The sequence below is a fragment of the Pan troglodytes genome, chromosome 7 (genome assembly GCF_028858775.2).
Source record: "Pan troglodytes isolate AG18354 chromosome 7, NHGRI_mPanTro3-v2.0_pri, whole genome shotgun sequence".
Lineage (NCBI taxonomy): Eukaryota > Metazoa > Chordata > Mammalia > Primates > Hominidae > Pan > Pan troglodytes.
This window is the reverse complement of record NC_072405.2, coordinates 116,865,072-116,887,444: the sequence shown is the minus strand read 5'-3', so window position 1 is coordinate 116,887,444 and position 22,373 is coordinate 116,865,072. Positions and strand designations below refer to the sequence as shown.

Genomic DNA, 22,373 nt, shown 5'->3' with positions numbered 1-22,373 from the left:
TTTGTAGATGCCCTTACTCTAGTTTAGGAAGCACCATTCTATTCCTAATTTCTAATTTTTTTGTCATAAATGACGTTAGATTTTGTCAAATGCTTTTTCTGCTTCTGTTGATATAATATTGTGCTTTTTGTCCTTTATCCTGTTAATATAGTGTTTGCATTAATTAATATTTGTATATTAAATGAACCTTGCCTTCCTTAGATAACCTTCAGAATGTATAATATGATGCTTGATTTGGTTTGTTGGTATTCTGTTGATTATTTTTTGTCTATATTCATAATAGATATTACATTGGTTTATACTTTTCTTCCCTTGTGATATCCTCGTCTGGCTTTGGTATTTGGGTAATACTGGCCTCTGACAATGAATTGAGAAGTGTGCCATCCTTTTCACTTTTTTGGAAGAGTTTCTGAAGGATTGTTACTAATCATTCTTTAAATGTTTGGTAGAATTCACCATTGAAGCCATCTGGCTCTAGGCTTTTCTTTCTGGTAATATTTTAAATTACTATAATCATTTACCATATATATATATATATTTTCTATTTCTCCTTGTGTCAGTCAGTTTTGGTAGTTTTGTCTTTCTAGGAATTTGTTCATTTAATGTAAGTCATCTAATTTGTTGTTCATAGTATTCCTTTATAATCCTGTTCATTTCTCTGATTTATATTAATATCAGCTCTTTTACTCGTAATTTTAGTAATTTGAGTCATCTCTGTTTTTTTCTTGCTCGATCTAAATCTTTGTCAATTTTGTTGCTCCTTGCAGAGAGCCAACTTGAGGTTTCATTAATGAGGTTTCTCTAATGTTTTTCTATTTCCTATTCCATTAATATCCATGCTAATCTTTATAATTTCCTTCTATTTATTTTGTGTTTAGTATCTTCTATTTCCCCCCGCCGCCCCCCAATCTCCCTAGTTTCATAAGGCAGAAGGTTAGGCTATTGATTTGAAATCTTCTTTTTTTTTAATAATATAGGTTTTTACAGCTACATACCTCATTAGTTCTGTCCCACAAATTTTGGTATATTGTACTTTAGTTTTTATTTGTCTCAAAGTAATTTTCCTTATGACTTATTATTTGACTCATTGGCTGTTTAGGAGTATGTTGTTTAATTTCCACATGTTTGTGAATTTCCCAAATTTCTTTGTGTTTTTGACTTCTAACTTAATTTTACTGTAGTTAGAGAACATACTTGGTACGATTCCCCCATCCTTTCAAAATCATTGAGTTTTTTTATGGCCTAGTTTATTGTCTATCCTGGATAATATTCCATTTCCTTCATTTTTAAGGCCTTCCATTCATCACTGAATTTCTTGAAAATCCATATTTGCTGCCTCTCTTAAGCTCCTACCCAAGCTCACTCTCAGCAAATTGTCATCCATTCATTCAGCTTTAGTAAATGCCTACTCAGCACTAAGATAGAGAGTCCCTATTTCTATGGCACTTTCAAGCTGATGTTACACTCCCAAAGATCACCAGTGCCAGCACAAGATGTTTTTGTGCGATTAGAAAGAGATACCCCTGCAAATAGACACATTACAAAAAGGCATCTCTAATCCAAAAATGAAATTAAGAAAATAATTCCATTTATAGTAGCATCAAAAAGACAAAAATACTTAGAAATAAATCTATCCAAGGAGGAGCAAGACATATACTGAAAAATACAAAACATAATTGAAAGAAGTTAAAGAAAATCTAAATAAATGGAAAGACATCCCATATACATGGACTAGAAAACTTAATATTGTTAAAATGGCAATTCAGAAATCAATATACAGATGCAATACACTCCCTATCAAAATTCCCCTGCTTTATTTACAGATATGGAAAATCCCATCCTCAAATTCATATAGAATTGCAAGGAACCCCAAAGAACCAAAACAATATTTAAAAAGAAAAACAGAGTTGGGGGACTCATACTTCCCAATTTCAAAACTTTCTTCAAAGCTACAGTAATCAAAAACCGTAGTACTGGCGTAAGAATAGATGTACAGATTGATGAAATATAATTCAGGGTTCAGAAGTAAACACATACATTTAGGGAAAACAAACTGATTTTCAACAATGATGCCAAGGCCATTTAATGGGGAAAAATAGTGGCTTCAATAAATGGTGCAGTAACAACTCCATATTCACATACAAAAGAATGAGATTAAACCCTTACCTCACACCGTGGACAGAAATGAACTCAGAATAGATTAAAGACATAAGTGTATGACTTAAAACTATTAAATTCCTAGAAGAAAACATAAGGTGAATTTTCATGATCTTGGAATTGGCAGTGGACTCAGAGATTACACCAAAGGCATAAACAACAAATTTGCTTCATTACTAATAAGAGGAATGCAAATATCTGCCAATAAATACCATTTTCTTCTATCAGGATGGTGAAGATCAAAAAGTTTCAAGCCATTTTGCTAACAGTGGGTGGAAACTACCACTTTCATATATTACTAGTAGGGGAGCGAATAATGGTACTACCGTTTTGCAGGATCATCAAAGAGGGTCATTTTGCAGGATCTATCAACATTTTTAAAGCACACTCCTTTTGACTCAGTGTCCTCACTTCTTGATATTTATCCTACTGATGTATGAAATGATGCAATTTTCTATTTGCAATAGCAAAATGTTGAAAATAACCTAAGTGGTGACTAATAAAGAAATGATTAAATACAATATGACATGTCTATATAATGGAATATTATTCAGCCATTAAAAATAACTACACAGTTCCTGGTATAACTGATTATGAAAGAATCTTGAAAAAAGTATTTTTAAGGGGGAAAGGAAGATATAGAACACCACATGTGGTATGCTTCAATTTTTGAAAACAATGTGAAGTATGTGTAGTTATCCACATACAAATAAAACATTTCTGTTAGTATATATAAGAACCTAGTAATGGTGGTTGCTTTCTGAGAAAAGAAGTGGGTGGCTTAGGGTGTGATGAGAGAGAGCCTTAATTTTCACTGTGTGTATAATATGCATGTATCACCTATTCAAAAATGATTTTTTAAGTTAAAAAGGACCTGTTTCCCATAAGCCCATTCTATCTTGTAGGAGCTTGCTAGACTGTCCACTGTCAATTTGACTGTCATTCAGCTCCTATGAAAGGCATTTGAGATAGACTGCATTTCTCAATCATCAGTAAGAAAAATGTGATCTTTCTTAAGTTGTCTAAGAGTTACAGGCATATCAAGTTAGGTCATCTGCAGTCAGTATACCTAAGGCATGTCTCATCATTGAGAACATGGGCCCTTAGTCTAACTTCAGATCCTGGCTTTGCCACTTACTAGCAGCATAATGGGAAAGTAACTGACTTAGCCTCTCTCTCCCTCAGGTTCCTTACCTGTAAAATAGAGATCATATAGAGATGTCGGGAAGATTTAATAACATCATGCAAGCAATATGCCTACAAGAGTGCCTGTAAAACATTAAGCCTTGGTAAATGTGAGCTATAATGCTTCCTATAAAATACCTTATCAAGTTACACCATTAGTGTTATATTCTGAATTTTATTGAAGTTCAACGCAAGAAATAATTGTATGAGGAACTGATATTGAAGACATTATTCATTATGTTGTTATTTAGTGTATATAATTAAAAAATATTTTTGGCCAGGTGCGGTGACTCACACCTGTAATCCCAGCACTTTGGGAGGCCAAGGTGGGCGGATCATGAAGTCAGGAGGTCGAGACCATTCTGGCTAACACAGTGAAACCTGTCTCTACTAAAAATACAAAAAATTAGCCGGGCGTGGCGGTGGGTGCCTGTAGTCCCAGCTATTCGGGAGGCTGAGGCAGGAGAATGGCGTGAACCTGGGAGGCAGAGGTTGCAGTGAGCCGAGACCGCGCCACTGCACTCCAGCCTGGGCGACAGAGCGAGACTCCATCTCAAATATATATATATATATTTTTTTTTTGACAGATATTTAGAATTTTATATCAGGAAAAATCCTTGTGAAGACAGGACAGGCATTCATTAACCAGATAATACGTGTTATTATCTTGTCTTAAGTTTCAAATACAATGACCATCTTTTCTTTTTTTTTTTTTTTCCAAAAAAGTAGAACTACCTTGCCATTTCCTTTGCTTAGTAATTTCTGGTCTCATTGAAATTATTATTTTTTACTAGATGTTTAAATTAAAAAGGACAATATATAACTGGGTACATGCATATGGGAAAACAAAACTATAGTACAGCAGGCTATATAATAGTAAATTTGTTACATCCTTCCTGAATCAACCTCCACAGCTTTGTGTATATCCTTCTGTAAATTTTGTATGCATATATTTACATAGGGATTAGTATGTGTATATATGCATGTGTGTTTCTTTAAAAAAAAAAACCCACACAAATGGGAACATATTGTGTCCACAATTTTGTTGTTGTTGTTGTTGTTGTTGTTTTCTTGTTTGAGATAGGGTCTTACTCTGTTGTCCAGGCTGGCATGCAGTGGTGCAATCAGGTCTCACTGCATCCTCGACCTCCTGGGATCAATCCATCCTCCTGCCTCAGCCTCCTAAGTAGCTGGGACCATAGGCACATGCTATCACACCCAACTAATTATTGTAGTTTTTGTAGAGACAGGGTTTTGCCATGTTGCCCAGCCTGGTCTTCAACTCCTGGGCTCAAACGATCTGCATGCCTCTGTTTCCCAAAATGCTGTGATTACAGGCATGAGCCAAGATGCCTGGCCTATGTCCATACTTTTATACAAATATTTTTACTTCACTTTGTCTTAGACACCTTTCCATATCAATTTCTATTAGTTCTCCTTCATTCTTTTTACAGTTTCCGAGTTCAATTTATTATTATCTGTTGAAAAAGCCTTTTGTTGTTAGTTGCTAGAATATTTAATTTAATTACATCACATTTACTTCCAAAAAAAATGTAGGAGCTAAAAACTCACTGGAAAGCAACTATTAATAAGTTGGAAACTTGTGCACTACTATATGTAGGTTATTTAGTTAAACCACTCCCCAAAATGCTTTAAGAAATTCTGCCCCTGCCCCCGCAGCACTATTCCTTAAAGGAAACATTGTTCTTTTAATTGTGGAGTCTTAAATAGAAAACTTTCAAGTAAGACAATGATTTCTAAAAATATGAAGAAAAATGACATGAAACCTAGGCAAATGGCTCTGATTTTATATTTTTATACTAAAAGAATATCATCAGTAACCTAAAAATAATTAGAACCAGATTAACAAAAACATTGGTTTGTAATGTTTATATTTTCTTAATTGTTAGATGAATTAAATGATTCCTATTTTAAGGGGACTATTCTTTGATTGCTTGTTTACATTGGCTAATGACTGAAGTTCTGTTTAATGTTCAATCTTCTCAATCTTTTTGTTCCTGCCCCAGCTCCTATCTCTGTCAGTCATCCTATATACCAAGCTCTCTGAATTCAAGCTCACTTCTTTATCTTTTACTGAAGATGACATGAAATGGTTTTTCTACTAACAACCATCCCCTGGCATACTTCCTGATTCACTAAAACTATTATGAGTAGCCACAACATTGTGTTCATTACATTTTAAAATACTTTTTAACACAGATAAAATTGTTGAATTTTAGGAAATAAAAGAAGCAGAACTGTAACATCCTGAGAAAACACAGAGACATTGAAGTATATGAGCACGACACATCTGCAAATCTTTAAGCAAAATGGTAAAAGTGAGAGCTGTGTTCTCATTATAAGACTAGCTATGTTAATAAACTCAGAAAATAATTGGATCTTAAAAGAACAAAATGAAAAAATAATTTTCTCCAGTAACAAATTATATCTACCTGTCAACTATTTCATAAGATAGAAATGTTAGGGTTGGGCATCATAGCCCACACCCGTAATCTAAGCACGTTGGGAGGCTGAGGCCAGAGGATCGCTTGAGGCCAGAAGTCAGCACTCAAATTTCTGATATGATAAGCCAAACCACTGATGGAATCAATAAAGCAGACTGACACTCTGACACTAAACTAAGCAAAGAGATTTTGTAAGTTTAGAAACTAAGGCATGAATCTATTATACAGTCACTACATCTGCATCTGCCAGTAAACCTAAAGCTTAACTTCATAGACAAATTTGATACCCTTAAAATTGACTCTTTTTTTATATAAAGCATTTGTGTGTTTTTTGCCACTAAAATGGTTTATGCTAACATTCAAATTCCTTATCATATGTGAGACTGCCACCTGTGTCCCAAATGACCACAAAGAGGAAGAATGTGGGTTATCGTTTGAATATAATCATGATCACAGCATTGAAGAGTATATGATAGAGATTTAATACGGCCTTTCAATAGACTGGGAGAGAGTCTAATATTAATTTTCTAAAAAGTTCCCCTCTAGAAGATACCAACCTTGGATATAATAATTACAAACCCTACTAAAAACCAAGTAATTTTCTTTCAATTCTGAAAATTGTCCAAAAGGTGTTAACTCCTTCACTCATCAGAAAAACACTGCATGGCAGTCAAGCCAAACAAGGACTCAGCAATAGCATCGTTAACAATTATAATTGAAACTTGGGTCACAATAAGTGACATCAACTTACCATAGAATTATTCCAGTTCTATTTTTAATCCTATTAAAGACAGTAATTACAATGATATAATTACAGCCCCCAAATACTCCATACCTGGAATGTGGCAGCTTCTGGAGCTTTTGGATCAGTTTCACTCAGTTCATTGGACAAGTGCCAATTGGTATTACCAATGGTGCTTAAAGTTCTGAAAACTCAATAAAGCTTTAAAAACCTTGAGGAACAATAGCTCATCAGGACACCCAAAGAGTAATGTTACATCATGAAGACAAACATTCTCATTTTCTTTCTTCTGCAGATTTCTTTTCCTGCCTGCACTTTCTTTGAGGTTGCAGTAGAGAGTGTGTGTCTACAGAAGGTACTGTATGCATAGCTATAAGGAGGTCTTACCCTCTGTCTTTTTATCTTTCTGGGCCCTTCTTTACCCTTGTTCTTCCTCTTCTCCTCTCTTAATTCTATAATGGGTCTTCACATATTGCTGTACCTTCTCATGTTACTTGAATAGAATTTTGATACTTAATCTGAAAAGCTGATAAGTGAAAACATTTGTTTTGTGGTATATTAAGTACTTCATTGAAATTATTAATTTCACATATTTTAAAGTTATATAGCTTTTAGCTAATTTTTTGGATAATTTCCCTATCTTTGTTTTTATTAAAGATAATAGGGCCAAGCGCAGTGGCTCATGCCTGTAATCCCAGCACTTTGGGAGTCTGAGGTGAGCAGATCACCCTGAGGTCAGGAGTTTGAGACCAGCCTGGCCAACATAGCGAAAACCAATCTCTACTAAAAATTACAAAAATTAGTCAGGCTTGGTGGTGTGCACCTGTAATCCCAGCTACTTGGGAAACTGAGGCAGAAGAATCGTTTGAACTTGGGGGGCGGAGGTTGCAGTGAGCCGAGATCACACCACTGCACTCTAGCCTGGGCAACAGAGTGAGACTCTGTCTCAAAAAAAGAAAAAAAAAAGATAATAGAGAAAAAAGAAGATGAACAGGCAAAATAATATTGGAAAAACCTAAATCTGTTGCCAGCACATTTCCAGCTTTAACCTGTAACCAGTAGTTATGTAGTTTTTTGTTGTTGTTGTTCCTTCTGTTGGGGGAAAGTCTATACCTGGGGCTGTGTCAATACAAGATGAAATGAAGTACAACAATAAAAAGAGAGCCTACCTATAAGCTCATCCATCTCAGAGAAAGTGCTGGGCAGCAATGACAAATTTTATCAATTGTCCAAATGTTTCAGCCATGATGCATGAACAGCAAACTCCTAAGTGCTGTACATAATGTTTGAAAGGAGTGGAACTTATTCCTCTTTCCAAAGTAGATGGGAGTTCCCTAACTCCCCACCTCCCCATACCAAACACAATCTGGGAAAGATGCTAATATCCCCAGGTGAATCAGCCCAAAGGCAGTCAGCATATAGGAAGAGAAATTCAAACCTAGATGGTCAATCTTTAAATGATCCAGCACTGACTAGACAGGTTTAATTTTCAAGCAGAATCATGCACTGGTCATTTTCTTCTGTTGCAGATCTACTCTAAATTCTCAAGTCTTCCTAGAGAACAGTAGACACAGCAATATAACCAGATTCAAAACTCAAATCTATGCTGCCCTAACAGGCTTGAAGGAAAGTTGGATCATTTCTAATTGCCTCTCAAGAGAGAAGCAGGGCATGCCTAGGCACCTCAGCCCCACCTACTATCCACAGACTCATATGGGTGCCAAGCTGGCTATACAGCCACCACCACCAGTAGAATTTATCAAATGCATTGAACAAGGACTGGTTGGCAGCCAATTTGTACCTACCCTACTGGTTTTCTAGGAGTCAGGAAGGAAGGGTTGGGGATAAGATTCTTAAATATACAGAGACATCAACAACATTGTTAGGCCCTCAGATTGAGCTAGTTCTGCTAACACACTGCATGATATGTAAGCACATGCATTTGTGTTTGCTCATTAGAGCCTATACATTATGTAGTAAAATGAAATCTCCCAGCTTCTACTTTACCCCCTCTTTAATTGATCTCCAACACTGCAGCCAGGGTAATCTTAAATCCGCCAATCTAAGTATTGCCTTTTCTCCGCTTTAAAAACACTCCTTGTTCACAGCAGCAGCTGCCTGTTGATAATGAGAATCAGCTGTGGAACTTTTTAAAAAATTAAAATTCTCCAACTATACGCAGAGATTCTGGTTCCATGGCTGTAGGGTGGGGAACTCAGGAACCTCAATTTTTAAATTATAAGCCACGTTTGCGACCTGCTACGTTAGTTCTTCCAAATGGTTTTTGCATATTTAGTTCATATGAGTCACACAATGACTTCCGAAAAAGGTCCATGAGACTAGATCTGGCAACCACCGAGCAGTGATGTATGTGTTTCACATACGTGTGCAAAGAACAGGCGCTGTTTAAAACTGCCAGTGTTTTACGCTTCAGGTGCCTCAGCCCCTGCCTCAGCAGCTAAGGATATGATGTGCACAGGATGGTACAGCTACAAGATGGTGGAGCCTCCACCATACAGTCTGGATCCCTGTGTAACTATATGGATCAGAGCCCCTGCTCCCAATACAACCCAAAATTGGATATGTAAGAGGAACAAGAAATACATCAAGAAATATACACCTATTTCAGCAAGTCACTTAGGTTTAGGGGTTCATTTGGCATCACAGAATAAGCTTAGCTTATTTTGACTGAGATTTTGCAAATGATTAAGTTACATTTTTAATGATATATTAATATGCTAAAGATCACCTGATTTGTTAATTATTTTGCTTTTCAATTGTCTCTTGCCATGTCTATATTCTGAAAAGTATTCTGAGATTGCAAAACTATTCATTTACCTTTTGTGTATGTGAATAAGTATTTTCTTAATACAACCAGAGGAAAACCAACAAACAACAAAAGCAAAATGGGGAGAATGTGGAGTTGCTGAAGCTAAAAAGAATCTGTCGATCATTTATACTCCCAGTTTAAAAATTTGGTTTCCTATCAGCCTTATTCTCTCAATAAATATCTTTATAATCAAAATGTAAATTTGAACTTGTAAAACACATGTAGGCTCATAAAATGCCATTTTTATGTTTTACATACTGTTCTCCCATAAAAGTACACTAGAAAATGGTTGAAAATAATTACTTTAAGAGCTACAAAGAATACATCTCAATTGTCTTTCACACAATGCCCTTAACATACTAATCGCAACCTTAACCATAAGACATGAGCGGGGCCTTGGTGTTTATCTAGTCGAGCCTTTCATTTTTATAGATTGGGTCACCAAGGCCGAGAGAGGTCAAGTGTACCTCTCAAGGTCACACACTTGGAAAAGAACAGAGCCAGAACGCAGGGTTTGCCCATGGGAAATGCTGCCACATGACGTTTCCCTCCATCTTTTACTCAAGCAATTAACTGTTACTCTCTCAGTTCACCCAAACATTTGGTTAAAGTGGCATGATGTCCCACAGCGGGTTTTCTGGCTGTGAAAGCTAGGTCAAACTATTGACTTATTTATTTATTGAGATGTAGCTTTCTAATCTGTAAAATAAGAGCAAATAGTGCCTAACTTGGAGCTCTTCTATTATTAGAAAGGACATGATGTATGTATTAGGCCCATTGTTCTTTGGCTGTAAATAATAATAAAAAAAAATTCTATTGATTCCCTTCAGAATTTCAGCCTATTCTTCTAGACCAGGGAACAGCAAACTATGGCCCATGAACCAAATCTGGCCGGCCACCTGTTTTTATAAATTTGGTTTCCTTTGAACACAGCCATGCCCATTCATTTATGTATTGTCTGCGGCTGCTTTGGGACTATATCAGCAGAGCTGACTAGTGTGACAGAGACTTTATGGCCCAAAAAGCCTAAAATATTTGCTCCCTGGCCCTTTTCAGAAAAATTCTGTTGGACTGTATTCTAAACTGTTGGGATCATTTTGATTCTTTCACCCACAGTGACATTCGGTATCCCTAATTACTGAGTCAACCATAAATTTGCCTCTGTTAAGGTTGTTCATAAAAATATTTAATGAGACATGAGAAAGGAAAGTCACAAGACACAGGTCAACTGACACCTTCAAGGATGACAATGACTACCACTCATTGAACACATTAATCTAAAGAAGTATGAATCCACTAAATGCTACCATCACCCAGAACTCATTTATCAACAATGCCACATATTAGTTAAACATCTTTCTAATACGCAGAAGATGAGGTACAGACTCCAAGTGATCACTGCTTTCCCCTCTGAAATGGTTTCAAGTCTATGATGTTTCTATACCCTTCAACTCCATTTCAATAGCATTTTAAAAATTCGGGCTATTCACCTAACTACAGTTTTCTGGCAGATGTCTCATTATCCAGCTACAGAATGGCTAGCTGTAACCAAACCTGATTCTTCTTTTTTCTGGGCACATAGTGAGCCTACATTTCCCAGATTCCTTTTTGGGCAGCAGTGCTCAAGTGATTATTTTTTAGCCAATGGAAGGACTGCAAAAATGGTGTGTGCTACTTCCAGGCCTGGCCAGAGAGTCCCTATTGGTGATCTCCATGCTCTTTTCTTTTCACATACTTGTAGCAGATGAACATGGTGACTTGAGAAGCCATTTATTAAATATGACAGAGCCTTGAGATAGAAGGTACCTAGGTCCTTGAACCCACCCTTGGTGGAGAGCCACCACCACCCAGGAACTCCAAATGTAGACTCAAACAAGAATAAACTTCTCTTGTATTTAAGCCATTTTATATATTTTGAAGTTTGTTACAGGAGGGAGTATAACTGTCAAAAATACACTATGATTCCTGTAAGGTTACTACCAAAGGTTTTGTGACCACATAGGAAAATATTCTGGTTTTCTGGACCAAGAGGTTTCAATTCATGTAAAGTAGATGTAGGTGTTCTTTCACTGTATCCCTGTGTGCCTTAGCCTAAAAATTTCAATTTTACAGTATTTGTTTTGTACTTCCTTGTAGCTCATTCTTCTTAATTGAGAAAAATAAAGCAAAACTGTGGCCAAGTGTGGTTGTGCACACCTGTAGTCACAGCAACTTGGGACACTGAGCTGGGAGGATCTCTTGAGCCCAGGAGTTCAAGCCTAGCCAGGGCAATATGGCAAGACCCCATCTCTTAAAAAAAAAAAAGTTAAATAGGCATTAAACTTACTCTTTCTTTTAATAAACTGTTAAACAACACAAGCCTCACCCATCCATCTTGTTCTCCTTTATTGTAGGACTTTCCTTTTCACTAGTTTTTTTAGTGCTTATATAACCTCACTCTATGTTTTGGCCTGATACTCTTTCACAGTTTTATGCCAGTCTTTTTTGTTTGTTTGTTTTTTGTCCCTGGTAATATGTTCCTCTTTTGTTTCTTCTAAGAACTAAGCTCAGAAAACAGCTTGCCAAATCACACTGGTATCGCCCCATTTTGCTTTCTTATTAAGATTACTCATGACTTTGTTTGCCAGAGTTTGATTTTTTGGGTATGCTACTAACACTCAATTAAGAAACCCTATTCTACTGGATGTTGAGAAAGATTCAGCACTCCCATAACCACCTTACACCTCTGGCAACTTTTATAGTCTGTTTGTAAAAAGCCTTATTTCATCCTGTATCTAGACACAATATTCAATATTCTTTAACACTCGTACTTTAGTATGCTGCACGTGGAGATAACATGCTTCTATTGATCCTGATGCTTCTCCATCTCATTTACAGAGAAGATGCAGGGCAGGCTGTTGCCACTTCCTGACATATCTTTCTGGGCTTGCTCTTTCAGCCCCACGTTTTCACTCACTAGCTTCAAAAGCTATGAGGTCCCATTCAAGACATCCTACTCTCTAAAGCCCTCTTTATACCAGTTTGACTTAGCTTCAATTGGCACAGAAAAATCTGGGAATGAAAGATGTGATTGTAAGCTCATATGGCAAAAAGAAGAAGACAGCTGTGTGCAAAAAAGTTTATGGCTAACAATGATGTTTCTTTAGCTAGCAAATTTATATGTTGTAAATGTCATTAGCATGATTGGATGTATTTGATAACTTGTAGAGTTATACTACTGTCTATGTAGATGCTTTCTTAAAATTTTAGTTAAAAAGTATAGAAGTGAGTTTTACCTCAGTGAATTTCTGCAACATGCATATAAGCTTGTCATAAATAAATGAAGTAAATTTACTTTATAGTATGCATATGTTCTAGTTTGATTTTGGAACTAGTAAAAAGCATGCTATGTATTCTTTCAAGTATTGTGAACAAACATAGGGTGTATTTGTTAAAAACAAAGTTGTAACTATTTTTGCAAGAATTTGAACATTGAATCACTGGCAAAATTTGAATTTCAAAATTTTAAATTTGTCTTTCTCAGATGTAATTTAAATATAATCAGTTTAGGGTATTTCTAAAAATTGATTTGCAAAGAAATAAATGTTATTTTTATGCTATCGAAGTTACTTCCCAAAGTAAAAGATTACATGTTATTCACACTTTAAATATACATGTACTTATTCTATTATTATTAAAGAGAGGATTCCTCTGCCATTCTCACTACTTTCTCCTTAAAAGTAGAGACCATATGTCTTAGATAAAATAAAAAAAGCGCCATACAGATGCCTGCTTATCCTTAAGGTCTCAATGATGATTATCTGCATTATAAGGGGAAAATCATAATTAACATGAAAATATAAAATATAGTTCATCTATATATGTATATATACATATGCATATATTTGTGTATATATACATCTATATACAAATATGCAAATATATGTATTGGTATATATACACAAATACGTATATACAAATGTATATATTTGTATATATGCAAACATATATATATTTGCATTGGTTGAATGATATAGTAGGTCTTTAATAAATATGAACTATTTTCATTCCCCACAAATTTGATATTGTTTGTAAGATAAAATATGTGAAAGTATACACATCAGTTCTGAGGCTGTTAACAGTATAAACAAAGAAAGAGAAAGAAACAAGGACAAACTTTGCCTTGCTAAAAATCAGTGCCTTTTCCTTGATATACCAGAGATAAACCAAAGTAAGACATTCACCATCTTGGAATTCCTGGCAGTGGCAGATGGCAGGGAGGTTACAAGATTTGATATACTTGCTCACAAAGGGCACTGTGACTACCTTGATTATACTTACCTTACCATACTAATTTTTTGTTTATGTGTCTGTCTCTGAGAATGGAAACCATTAATATACTTGTCTACATTAACATGACCTTACACTCACTCTACTGTCTCCTAGTTTATTCTAGGAGCATCTGGAATGATACATCAATTCTTCAATAGAAAGCATTAATCAATAGTTTATACACTAGGACTCTTTGAATCCCTTGCCACATCTTATTTTATCAATCCTAAACTATCATATCATGATCCTAACCCAATCTTAGCCAAGTTGCCCTATTGAGAGATCTGCCTTAAATTAGACTTGAAAATCTCAAATATTCCAACTATGTCCCACCCTTTTCCTTCTTTTTAGGCACTACAAAGGCTCTGTTGAAGTGGTATTCTCCATACCTCAATGAACTTGTTTTGTCTTACCAAAAAGGTAATATCAGTGATATTTTGGGGAGCCAGCTTTCAACACTCCCGTTAGATTGTGAACTCATGAAGAGCTGGGTATATGTCTCATTCATCTTCTTGTCTGCAGTTTTTTACATGGTTTCTCTGTATAAAATAAAATTTACAGAAGGCCATTGTTTTATGGAAGGTTGGCCATTGTTTAATGGCAATTGTTTAAGGCCATTTATGGAAGCACCTGCAGTAGGCCCCATAAGACCAGAACAAATCAGAATAGAGTGGCATGTGCTAGGTGACGCACAATCAGACTGAAATTTAAAATAAACCAGTTTAAAAGCAAAAACAAAAAAAAAAAGGAAGATTCATAGCAACCAGTCAGAAGGGGTCCAGTCAACCTGAAGTGGTATGATAGGAAAGTCCCCTCTGGTTTAACTCTATAAGGAAAGTAACTTCAAAATGACCAATCTACTTTTTGTTTCCACTTCTTTAGCCCTTTTCTTCCTATAAAGCCAACTCATTCAAGCACCTTTCTATTTCATAGATAGGATGCTGTCCCATTCATGAGCTGCTGAAAGAAAAAAGCCAATTAGATTTTTAAACTGAATTTTTTTTTTGATTTTTGATTTTTGTTGTTGTGTTGTTTTATAGGTTTTTTTTTTTTTTTTTTTTTTTTTAATGGAGTCTCACTCTTGCGCCCAGGTTGGAGTGCAGTGGCACGATATCTGCTCACTTGCAACCTCAACCTCCCAGGTTCAAGCATTTCTCCTGCCTCAGCCTCCTGAGTAGCTGGGACTACAGACACGTGCCACCACGCCCAGCTAATTTTTGTAGTTTTAGTAGAGACGGGATTTCACCATGTTGGCCAGGCTAGTCCTGAACTCAGGTGATCTGCCCACCTCGGCCTATCAAAGTGCTGGAATTGCAGGTGTGAGCCATCGCGCCCAGCCGGGTATTTGCTTTTTGACATCCCTGGGTGGGTGGTTCTTAAAGTGTTGTCCTCAGAGAAGCAGGATCAATGTTATCTTAGAACTTGTAAGAAATGCAAATTCACAGGCCCCACCTCAAATCCAGTGATACAGAGGATAGATGAGGCTCAGCAATCTGTGTTTTAACAAGTACTCTAGGTGATTCTGATGCCTTCAAGTTTGAGAACAGCAGATAGTCAATACAGAAGAAAAGTACTAAAAAATGCGTAAGTATCAAAAGGAGGGTAGTAATTCCCGGTTAGAATAGATAAAATACGACATGGCTTCTTGGTGAAGGTGACGATTTATCAATGACTTGAAAGATTAATTAGAATTTGGGAATATGTAGTTAACTTTGACTGAATAAAATAGGATATAGGGATGGTGGGATTCATAAAAGAAAATGTTAGAAAGAAGTTGAAGCTAAATTGTGAACGTCAGCCTAAGGAGGCTGGACTTCTTTTTCTTGGCAGGAGGGACTAACTATGGATATCCTGCCCTTAGGAATACAAAACTGCTGGTTAAAAAAAAAATCGGGCCAGGCACGGTGGCTCACGCCTGTAATCCCAGCACTTTGGGAGGCCGAGGCGGGTGGATCACCAGGTCAGGAGATCAAGACCATCCTGGCTAACTCGGTGAAACCCCGTCTCTACTAAAAAAAATACAAAAAAGTAGCTGGGCATGGTGGTGGGTGCCTGTAGTCCCAGCTACTCAGGAGGCTGAGGCAGGAGAATGGCGTGAACCCGGGAGGCAGAGCTTGCAGTGAGCCGAGATCGCGCCACAGCACTCCAGCCTGGGTGACACAGCAAGACTCCGTCTAAAAAAAAAAAAAAAAAAAAAAAATCGAAACTATGTAGTGTCTAGAGTATACTCTTAGGGCTATCTGATTCTGATTTGATAGGAGCTAATTTACAACTCTATAAATTGTAAAAGCTGGTAGCAAGACAAAACGGTTTTTGTCTATAAACAATGACATTCTTGTCTATGCAAATTCAACCCAATAGACTTTGAATTGACTTTCCTCCCCAACATTGGAAGAATGTACCGTCTATACTTTCATTTCAGTCATCTTGATTTATAAATATGTCTGGTTTTTGAGTTCTCCTTTGAACTATCTGTAACATCTTACTGGTTCCTTCATTACAGAATGAAATAAAATATTTAACACGTGTTCATCTTTATGTCTTAATCTTATGTTTTCTGGGGAAAATGATCCTTAAATGGTACTCATTGTTTTATTTCACTGTAGAATCCATTTTGGATATATATATATACACACACACATTAAAGTTCTTTCTTTTGACATAACATAATTTTAAAATAGCATCATGCTCCTACAGTAGTAGAAGAATTTTAGGTATCTTGAAATGTTATTATATTTTATAATCATGAACAATGTTTAACAGTAGCAACAAGGTTAGGAGAAATAACAAATTATTTTAATTACAATTCTCTAGCCAAGGATGATAATATTGTACCATAGCAAAACAAACAAGCTGAGGAGTAGAGGGGTGTGTGGGGCATGTTTGCAGTATGCCAAAGGAATGATTACGATTTGACTACCAGATTTTGTTTGTACTCACTGAGGGCTAATGAGCAATGGAGAAAATTTTATGCGGGAGCTGCTCTTGTGGATGGAACAGAGAGAGACTAGGTGACTAGAAGAATAAAGAAGAGGAAAAGCAAACAAATATCTACAAAATTGAAAATCATACACATCTAAGAATGTGGCTTCCTATAAATAGGGAGCCTGTCACCATGGGCATACCTAAATGACAGGAATGTAAGTAGCACTGTCTGAGTGTCAGTGACTCTGCTTCACAGTTGAAACCAAAATTCCCTTCACTAGCCTATTATTCTACTCATTTATTCCTCCTAATAGGTATTCGTTTAAAGAAAAACTTAGATCCTTTGTATTATCCCATGAAGCCCAAACAAATAGACCAAAACATAGAACCATATAGGAGAAACTATTTGTATTTTAAATAGGAAGGTTTCTGGAAGCAAATTTTTGCTGTCCCACTGACTCACTCTATAAATACATGGCATCTACTAAACCAGTCAGGCATTAGTGGTTCATCTGCATACAGGATAGTGTCTATCTCTGGGGATGATGGCTGAGTTTATTTCAGTTTTTGAAAACTATTCTCGGGTTTCTATAGGAAGGAGCCACAAAATATAAGACATACTAGCACAAATACTGCCACTTAATAAGTTGCAAAAGCGTTTGGCTGGTAATAGCTTGTGGAATTCCTGTTTGCCCTCCTTGTCCAGAAATAAAAAAAAAAAATCATGTGCTTTACAGTGAGTAAGTACATTAAAGGGTTTATATGATGTTAAAAGGAATGCTTTTCTATATGACAAACACATACCAGCTTAAAGTGTTTCCTATTGATCACATAACATCAAAAGGCCTTAGTTTGCACTTATAAGAATGAGATTAGTACAGGACTCTATTAAATGCTTGATGTGGACAAGTAGGTAGCTCAGCATTCCATTGGTCAACCACTAAAGTGAACTGCCAGTGAAGAATGCCATGAGAGTAAGTACAGGGCTAGAACAGAGCCATCATCAACTGCTTTTTAAGAAAATCATAACTAAGGCATTAAATCTGACGCAAATGGCCCAAAGTATTCACAAGTATAACATCTACCATGGAATCATTTCTTGTGAAAGAGAACTTGAAAGTTTTTTAAGTCTTCTGGCTTTTACCAAGACTATATCTAAAACTGCCCCAGACCAATGAATTTGTCCTGTTGTAAAAAATCCTTTGGAGAAAGATTTTCTGGCATCCCTTTAAGTGATTAATCACTCTTACTATAAGAAACTTCTTTCTTATAGTTATTTCTAAAACTCGAGGCCGGGTGCAGTGGCTCACACCTGTAATCCCAATACTTTTGGAGGCTGAGGCAGGCAGCAGATTGCTTGAGCTCAGGAGTTCGAGACCAGCCTTGGGAACATGGCAAAACCCCGTCTCTACTAAAAATACAAAAATTAGCTGGGTGTGGTGGTGCATGCCTGTAATCCCAGCTACTTGGGAGGCTGAGGCACAAGAATTGTTTGAACCCAGGAGGCGGAGGTTGCAATGAGCCAAGATTGTGCCACTGCACTACAGCCTGGACCACAGAACAAGACTATGTCAAAAAAACAAAAACAAAAACAAATGCACCTCTCCTAAGGCATAAACCCATTTCTTTTAATCTTTAAAATAAAAACAAATTTATGAAAAGCTCTATAATATACTCAAAAATAGAGGAGTAGAATGGCCAATCACACATATGCAACAATTTTCAAGATTTCCTCATATTTGCGTCACTTATTGCTATTTTCTTTGATAAAACACTGTAAAGAAAATTCTAGACATATACACTTCACTATGCATGCCTAAATTTTAAAAGATTTGGACATTCATTCATATCCAGGAGGCACTATTATCACACCTCGTGAAATTAACAGTCATTCTTTGGTAGAATCGATGAACAAGTCAATGACCAAATCTCCTCTCTTGGCAAAAATATCTTTTTGCAGCTGGTTCTTTAAATCATTTAAACAAGGTCTACATATTATAACTGATTAAGTCTTTGTCATTAAGACCAGTGCCTCTCAAACTTTAATATGCAAATGAATCACTTATGGATCTTAAGATTCAGTAGGGTCTGGGGAGGGCTAGAGCTACTGCATTTTAACATCTCCCAGGTAGTGCCAATGTTGCTGGACTCAAAGTGGACCACACTAGCAAGATCCTAGCAAAGGCCTTTTTTTTTTTTTTTTTTTTTTTTTTTTTGCATGCCAAGAGCTTGTTACAGAAATAGGTCAGTTATCCTGGTCTAGATTTGCATGTTTGCTGCCATGTGGTATTATTTAACATATTCCTCCTTTATTACCCTTAATTTCTAATTAAGTAAATGATGTTAAGTCTAAAAAAACTTGAATAGATTCAAGCTCATCTTTTTTGGGAATAATTTATTAAGGAGATATGTGATTCAGTTAACTACTTGATCTGTAGGAATATCATCCTTATACTTTGTAATAACTGTAGCATTAAAAAGAGGGCTCTACAGTCATATTTCTATTAGTCCACTTCCACCTCCATCACTTACTACTTGTATGTGCAAGTTACATAATTTCCCTAAACCTCAGTTTTCTCATCTGTAAAATGGGTATAATAGTACCTACATTATAGGGCATGTGACAAGTGGTCAATAAATATATGCTACTATAACTTGATTTTGTAACCTTTTTACTTTGAGCTAAAATATTTTAGTTGCTGGGACCTTTCTTCTAAAATTAGCTTTTCAGCCCTTTGTTCATTTGAGGCTCTCCTATAAATCAGCTATAGCTTTGCATACCACAGAACTAGGCAGGACCCTCAGAGGGAGCATATTGTTAGTTTTTGGAGGATTTCCTTTTCATGTTTTAACTTGCCTTTCACGTTATACTGGCTCATAAAGCCTACAAATAAGACTTTCAAAAATCTTATGTTAACGCATTCAAGTAAGTCTTTCAAAGAGTAGTAGTTCTGATAGTTTATCATGGAAATTTTGTAACAAAATGGTACTATGTAAAATGGTTCAAAATCATCCTAAGGTGGATATTAGAAAACTAAGGGAGATTATTGTCGATTCAGGTAAATCCAATATGAATTATGTAGCCTTTTTGTATGTCATTATTCATAAGGAAATTGCTGAAGTTAAGCATATGGGACCTCTGATATTTCCTTACTTTTGTTTAATAAGCTCCTGCAGTTTGGAGCAAATCCTCAAATTAAACTTGACACTTTGGGAAATCTAAGAAGCTAGAGAAGGAAGCCTGGGATGACCCAAAATAGCAATGTACATTCTGAATTGTCTTATGACTTTAGGAACATAGCAGATGACTTATATGAACTTGAAGTCTGCAATTATAAGTTGACACCATGATGAGGAAATTATTCCTTTCCTTGTAATAAATTCTATCAGCACAGAGTAACTTTGAGCCACCTTTCAAAAGAAGCAACTGCTGGCTCAGATGATCAGGGCCAAAAATAAATTAGATAATAAGCCCAACATTGTTCTACACTTTGGTCTTTTCTTTTTCCTTTTGGGCTTGAGTTTTTCAGATGTCTTTTCTAGAAGACTATGGCTTTCAGAGATGTATTATCTTACTTTAATGATACAAAGAGTAAGACACGATGGTAAAATTGACAAAGAGCACTAAGACCAAAGTAAAATAATTGAAGGGAATATTTTGAAAATCAATAACTTTTGAAGAGTTATTTGTAAGACGGCCATATAATAACAGCAGAGTAGAGTAGTGCTATTAACATAATTTTGTAGTGTTTTTTATTATGCAATATTTTCTTTGGTTGGCTGTTTTGTTTTGTTTTGTTTTGTTTTGTTTTGATGGAATCTCACTGTGTCGCCCAGGCTGGAGTGCAGTGGCGCAATCTCGGCTCACTGCAACCTCTGCCTCCCGGGTTCAAGCAATTCTCTGCCTCAGCCTCCCGAGTAGCTGGGATTACAGGCACCTGCCACCATGCCTGGCAATTTTTGTATTTTTAGTAGAGACGGGGTTTCACCATCTTGGCCAGGCTTGTCTTGAACTCCTGAGCTTGTGATACACCCGCCTCAGCCTCCCAAAGTGCTGGGATTACAGGTGTGAGCCACCGCACCCGGCTGGTTGGCTGTTTTTTGAAACAGGGTCTCACTCTGTCACCCAGGCTGGAGTGCAGTGGTGTGATCTTGGTTCACTGCAACCTCTGCCTCCTGGGCTCAAGTGAGCCTCCCACCTCAGCCTCCTGAATAGCTGGGACCACAGCCATGCACCACTATGCCCAGCTAATTTTTTGTTGTATTTTTGGTAGAGACAGGGTTTTGCCAGTTGCCCATGCTGGAATATGCAATATTTTGAATCATACTATTTACATTGTGATGCAAGTAAAGCATAAGTAAAAATTGTATGACAGGCTACAAAATTATGTCTAACTTGACAAAAGGCAGAAACAATTGAAATAAAAAAAAAGAGGTATATAAAGTGTTCCCCTCTTTTGAGTGCCTGGACCAAAATTAAGATCAATACAGAAGAAGCATTAGCCAACAAGAAAAACCCATCAATTATTAGATAGTAGAGCATTTAATTTGACAGCTTGTTTGATTTTCAGACATTTAATTGCATTTAGCCTGAAATTATTGATTAAAAGCTGAACATAAAAATGAATTAGATGAAATAAGATTATCCAGAAACAAACACAATAACATTTTTAAAACATGTTCAGATTTTAGGCCATAACAGTTTTCCAAAAACTGTGCATATAAAGATAAAAGACACAGAACATGTTTCATGTAATCACTTCAATAATGGATGCTACTGCAAAACTAGGTATGTACTTGAAGACACCACTTGAAGGTAATATTTGTTTTCACATTAAGCTTGAAGAACACTATTTTTTTCTCTCTAAACCTTTCATTAAAATCTGAAGGGTAGCTCTATTTGAATCATGTTGTATCTTTCTTCATTTCATATCTAGAAAACCTTCTGTCTTCCTAATCTATATTTAGGTTTAGCGAGCATATTGACATTTTCTCAATGAGTATACACTTTTTGGTCTCCTTGTCTAGGATAAGAACTAAAATATTCCCAGGGCTTCTGATCATATTTCAGTTTCCAAACCAAGTATTTAGTATATTTTTTGTACTATATCTTGATGAGGGATATAGTAGTATATAAGGTGCTGTAATAAATAGCAGACATAGCAATTTTCTCAGAACTTTACTGAAGGGATTTTTTCAGTTGGCAATTAAATCCCTATCTCAGCAATATGTTCTCCAAGTAAATTCACTGAACATCTGTATGACCTTATTAGAATCAAATCTTTCTTAGTAGGCTGATTATGATCCTTTACAACATGATCTAGCTCATTGTTGGCATATAGTAACCATTTAATAAATATCTGTGAAGTGAAATAAATACAGTAACAGAATGCAATTAAAACATATTACATGTTCACTTATTGCTCTCACTATAGGCTTACACCATAAAATATTTTACCTTTAACAATTCAATTTGCAACAACTTAAAATTTAAGACCACAAAAACATTTTAATAGGGCTTTTATGGCAGCTAAACAAAAGACTAATAGATAAATGCAAAGTGGGATGCTTAAACAGTTGAAGGGTGAATATTTCTAAAGGCTTTACATTGCCACCTTAATTTTGTGTTCCATCCATATGCATGTAAAACAACAGGTTAACATCCTCACTTAATGCCATCAAGAACTGCCATAGAATAGTTGTGAGCTTTGAGAAAACCACAGGTGATAATGTAATACTTACGTTTATCTCTATTTAT

The 22,373-nt window shown here is 36.1% G+C and overlaps 1 protein-coding gene and 1 long non-coding RNA gene across 5 annotated transcripts in view; one reads left to right on the top strand and one right to left on the bottom strand.

The window, feature by feature from the left end:
- The window catches only part of OXR1 (oxidation resistance 1), a 303,412-nt gene that overhangs the window by 100,007 nt on the left and 181,032 nt on the right, over positions 1 to 22,373 (bottom strand). The window lies entirely within an intron of this gene.
- Positions 1 to 22,373, top strand: part of LOC134810900 (uncharacterized) — a 139,036-nt gene that overhangs the window by 3,944 nt on the left and 112,719 nt on the right. Inside the window, exon 3 of the long non-coding RNA XR_010159646.1 lies at positions 6,845 to 6,904. This is a non-coding gene — a long non-coding RNA (uncharacterized LOC134810900). The remainder of the gene's footprint in view (positions 1 to 6,844; positions 6,905 to 22,373) is intronic.